A 5863-nucleotide genomic window follows, 5' to 3' on the forward strand; every position below is an offset into this window, starting at 1 on the left:
GGTTAGGCCCATAGGCGACGAAAAATACCCCTTAGCGGACGATTTTGAGACGTTGTCTATCAGAACTTTTCTTGTAGTGATATGTAATAACTTGATAATTAACATAACATGGTATTCTCTATCCATCGGATCCCGACAAACACAACATAGAGTATTACAGATAGATGATCTTGATCATGTTAGGCAGCTCATAAGATCCAACAATGAAGCACAATGAGGAGAAGACAACCATCTAGCTACTGCTATGGACCCATAGTCCGAGTGGTGAACTACTCACTCATCACTCCGGAGGCGACCATGGCGGTGTAGAGTCCTCCGGGAGATGAATCCCTCTCCGGCAGGGTGCGGAGGAGATCTCCGAATCCCCGAGATGGGATCGGCGGCGGCGGCGTCTCGATAAGGTTTTCCAGTATCGTGGTTTTTCGCATCGGGGGTTTCGCGACGGAGGCTTTAAGTAGGCGGAAGGAGCGAGTCGGAGGGCCGACGAGGGGCCCACACCACAGGGCGGCGCGGGCCCCCTTGGCCGCGCCGCCTTGTGGTGTCGCCACCTCGTGGCCCCACTTCGTATGCCCTTCGGTCTTCTGGAAGGTTCGTGGCAAAATAGGCCCCTGGGTCTTGATTTCGTCCAATTCGAGAATATTTCGTTACTAGGATTTACGAAACCAAAAACAGCGAGAAACTGCAATCGGCACTTCGGCATCTTGTTAATAGGTTAGTTCCAGAAAATGCACGAATATGACATAAAGTGTGCATAAAACATGTAGGTATCATCAATAATATGGCATGGAACATAAGAAATTATCGATACGTCGGAGACGTATCACTCATTTGTATGGCCTCGCGGCCCAAAATGGTTGTCGCATGGGTGCAGTGTGCCAACAAAACGGACATTTAGGCACCGTGCTATCCACCGCTATCCGCGCAGCCGCCCAAACGGAGAAAATCAGATACAAATGCGTATAATTTGGGTGACCGTGTCAGAGATGGCCTAAGTGGACATCGAAGGATAAATTATGTGTTTTTCCCTGAATATTCCATTGACCTAAGTGGACATCGAAGGATACATTATGGACCAAAGAGCTAATCATACACAAATAAAGAATACCAATGAGCTCTGAACAAAATTCAAGTGAAAGAACAAGACCTAAACGCAGTACTAGAAAACTATAACACTCGCAAAATAATAAGAGCGAAAACTAGAGTGTTCTATGCAATTAAAACGGAGCGTGTCTCTTCAAAACAAATATGAAAGGATCCAACATATGCTACAGCAAACAAAACAAAACAAAAATAAAGACACTCCAAGAACAACACATAGCGTATGAAGCAATAAAAATATAGCACATAGAGAGATGACCTGTTGCTTTGTTGATGAAGAGGGGATGCCTTGGGAATCCCCAAGCTTTGACGCTTGTACCTCTTGAATATGTCTTGGGGTGCAGGGGCATCTCCAAGCTTGAGCTTTTGTCCATTCTTCATCTCATCACATCATTCTTCTCTCCCAACACTTGAAAACTTCCTTCATCCAAAATTTCACACAATTGTTTATTAGCAGCATTAGTACAATCAAAATAAACAAATCCACTTGGATTCAGTTCTAACATATATCAAAAATCTATTAAAGCATTAGCTACTGTAGCAACTCTTCAAAAAGATATTTGATCAAAAGAACTAAAAAAGAAAGAGATTTAAGAGGCAAATGCAAATAGTGCAGAAATCTATCAAAGCAGAACAACAAGTAAAGATTGATTTTTTCAAAAATCGTCTGTTGCTCATATCTAAAAGTGGCAAACTAACGAAGGTGAGATAATAACCTGGGTCATATGGATAAAAAATGGCAGCTCAAAATTCCGCTCTGGCTATTTTTCCTCTCACGATAAATTTCAGTAGCATCATGAATAAACTCAATAATATAAGCATCACATAAAGCATTCTTATCATGAGTCACATGCATAAAATAATTATTAATCCCCACATAAGCATAGTCATTCTTATTAATTGTAGTGGGAGAAAATTCAACAAAATAGCTATCATTATTATTCTCATCACCATAATCATCAAATATAGGAGGCATATTGTAATCATAATTAATTTTCTCCTCAATAGTTGGTGGACTGAAAATAACATAATCATCATTGTAATCATCATATATTGGAGACATAGTATCATCATAGCTAATTTCCTCCTCTAAAGCTGGGGAACTAAAAAGATCATTTTTATAAAAACTAGCTTCCCGAAGATTAGACTTTTTCATAGCATTAGCAATGATGGTGTTCAAAGAATTCATACTAATAGCATTGCTACTAGCATGCAAGTAAAGTTCCATAGGTTTTCTTTTTCTTTTTCTTCAAACACCTCATGTCCTAACTCAAGATAAATAATATAGAGCTCTCTAATTTTGTTGTGGTTTTCCATTAAGCCTAACTAGTGAAAATAAAAACAAGAAATAAAAATATATAATTGCAGAATCTAAAGGAAATAACTTCGAGCACTCACGAGCAACTAGTAAACTTAGTAGCCAAAGAATGTGAGTACCTTTTGCCTTAACTCCCCGGCAACGGTGCTAGAAAAGAGCTTGATGTCTACGCACGCTTCTATTCTTGTAGATAGTGTTGGGCCTCCAAGTGCAGAGGTTTGTAGAACAACAACAAGTTTTCCTTAAGTGGATCACCCAAGGTTTATCGAACTCAGGGAGGTAGAGTTCAAAGATATCCCTCTCAAGCAACCCTGCAATTACGATACAAGAAGTCTCTTGTGTCCCCAACACACGCAGTACACTTGTAAGATGTATAGGTGCACTAGTTCGGCGAAGAAATAGTAAAATGCAAATGATATGGATGAATATGAGTGGTAATAACAATCTGAAATAAATATGGCAGCAATTAAACATGCAGTAAAACAGTAAATAAACGGTGATTCAATGTTCGGAAACAAGGCCTAGGGATCATACTTTCACTAGTGGTCACTCTCAACAATGATATCATAAAGGAATATAAATATAAACACTTCACTATGCTACTCTGAACTACTCTCTGGTTGGACAACGAACACTAATTCACCGTGTAGGGTTGCAGAAGCAAACCTTAAAGATGTATTCCCAAGTACTAATAAACACCCCACACTGTCACTTTGAGCATTCATAGGAGTTACTAACACACGACAATTTCATAGAGACATCTAACTGAAATCATAATTCAGTGAACAAGTATTCTATGAAATATAGCATAAGAGACCCACACGGTGCACACATTGTCACCTTTACACACGTGGGACAAAGGAGTCTCCGGAGATCACATAAGTAAAATCCACTTGAATAGCATAACGACATCTAGATTACAAAGCTCATGATCACATAAAGATCACACCATGGGAGAGAGAGAGATAAACCACATAGCTACCGTTAGAGCCCTCAACCCCCGGGGAGAACTACTCCCTCCTCATCATGGGAGTCAGCAACAGCGATGGAGATGGCGGTGGAGTCGATGAAGATGGCACTGCTGTCCACAACTGGCGCGTGGTTGACGTGGGAGGTAGAAATCTCTGTGGTGTAGCTTTTCTTCGTTCCCCGGCAACGGCGCCAGAAAAAATGCTTGATAGCGTGCAAGACACACGTCCGTTGGGAACCCCAAGAGGAAGGTGTGATGCGTACAGCAGCAAGTTTTCCCTCAGTAAGAAACCAAGGTTATCGAACCAGTAGGAGTCAAGGAACACGTGAAGGTTGTTGGTGGCGGAGTGTAGTGCGGCGCAACACCAGGGATTCCGGCGCCAACGTGGAACCTGCACAACAAAATCAAAGTACTTTGCCCCAACGTAACAGTGAGGTTGTCAATCTCAGCGGCTTGCTGTAAACAAAGGATTAAACGTATTGTGTGGAAGATGATTGTTTGCGAAGAATAGTAAAGAACAAGTATTGCAGTAGATTGTATTTCAGATGTAAAGAATGGACCGGGGTCCAAAGTTCACTAGTGGTGTCTCTCCCATAAGATAAATAGCATGTTGGGTGAACGAATTACAGTTGGGCAATTGACAAATAAAGAAGGCATAACAATGCACATACATATATCCTGAATCCCCCGAGATGGGATTGGCGGCGACGGCGTCTCAGTAAGGTTTTCCGTATCGTGGCTCTCGGTACTGGGGTTTTCGCGACGAAGGCTTTAAGTAGGCGGAAGGGTAGAGTCGGGGGCGTCACGAGGGGCCCACACACTAGGGCGGCGCCGCCTTAGTGTGTCGCCACCTCGTGGCCCCACTTCGTATCTCCCTCGGTCTTCTGGAAGCTTCGTGGAAAAATAAGACCCTGGGCGTTGATTTCGTCCAATTCCGAGAATATTTCCTTTGTAGGATTTCTGAAACCAAAAACATGCTAGAACAAAGAATCGGCTCTTCGGCATCTCGTCAATAGGTTAGTGCCGGAAAATGCATAATAATGACATATAATGTGTAGCATGGAACATAAGAAATTATAGATACGTTTGAGACGTATCAGGCACCGGGGGCAATTCCCCGTCCCGGCAGGGTGCCGGAACTGAGACTTCTATCCCCCGAATCTTGTCTGCAATGGTGGCGGAGCTATGGAACTTTTCGTGGATGGAGGCTGATTGATTTAGGCTTTTTGCGTCGGGAGCTTTATATAGGCGGAAGGGCAAGGTTGGTGGAGGCCTGGTGGCCCCAGACCACCCCTAGGCGCGGGCTAGGGCCAGGCCGCACCTAGGCATGGTCTGGCCACCCTATCGCACCCCTCCGTCTCTGCTCTGGACTCCGTCTTCGCTCCGGGAAAAAATTGAACTTTGGCTTTTGTTTCGTCCAATTCCGAGAATATTTCATGTACAACTTTTCTTAAATACAAAACAACAGAAAACAAGAACTGACACTGTGGCATCTTATCAATAGGTTAGTTCCGGAAAATGCATAAAAGTGACACGAAGTGTAAACAAAACATATAGCAATTGGTGTAAAACAAGCATGGAGCATCAAAAATTATAGATACGTTTGCGACGTATCACTACTACTACCACTACTACCACTATTATGATGCTGCTGCTACTACTGCTGCTGCTGCTTCTCTTGCTCCTACTGCTCTACTACTACTCCTGCTCCTGCTGCTGCTGCTACTACTACTACTACTACTACTACTACTACTGCTGCTGCTGTTGTTGTTGTTGTTGTTGTTGTTGTTGCTACTACTACTACTACTACTACTACTACCGTTGCTTGAATATTAGAGGCCTTGTCATCGATCTTCATCACCATTATCACCCATCCATCCAAACCCTAGTGTGGATCTTCACATGTACTTGTTTGATCTTTCATACTCCATTCATACCATTATGATGATGTTGTTTGCCTCCATGTGTGAGTAATTGTTTTGTTCTTGTGGAGATGGAGAAGCCCTAGCAATCTCATGAACTGAAAAGATTATGGTGCCTTCATTATGTGTGTGGAGATATTATTCAATGATGTTGCGTGAATGTCGACCGCACAATGTTTTCCCCGCTTGGGACATTGGAGAACATCATAGTTGTATGTAGTTGGTAGTATGTGGGCATCATTACGTGACAACATCCCCCGCCTCCATCAACTATGTATTAATGAGGGACCAGGAGATCCAAGAGTGGATATCCATAACCATGAGGAGACCTGATGAGGTGGCTCCTCGGCAATGCCCAACATGAGGGGCTTAGTGTTAGCGGAATCCTGCAGGTTAGCACGAGACATCAAATACTATCCAAGCAGAGAGCGAGATTTACCCAGGTTTGGGGCCCTCAATAAGGTAATACCCTTACGTCATGCCGGTCTAATCTTGATTATGAGTAAAATTGGTTACAACGGGGCAAGCTTTCTAGGGTTTGTGTATGCGTGAGGC

This window comes from Lolium rigidum, chromosome 5 (genome assembly GCF_022539505.1).
Source record: "Lolium rigidum isolate FL_2022 chromosome 5, APGP_CSIRO_Lrig_0.1, whole genome shotgun sequence".
In the NCBI taxonomy this organism is placed as follows: domain Eukaryota; kingdom Viridiplantae; phylum Streptophyta; class Magnoliopsida; order Poales; family Poaceae; genus Lolium; species Lolium rigidum.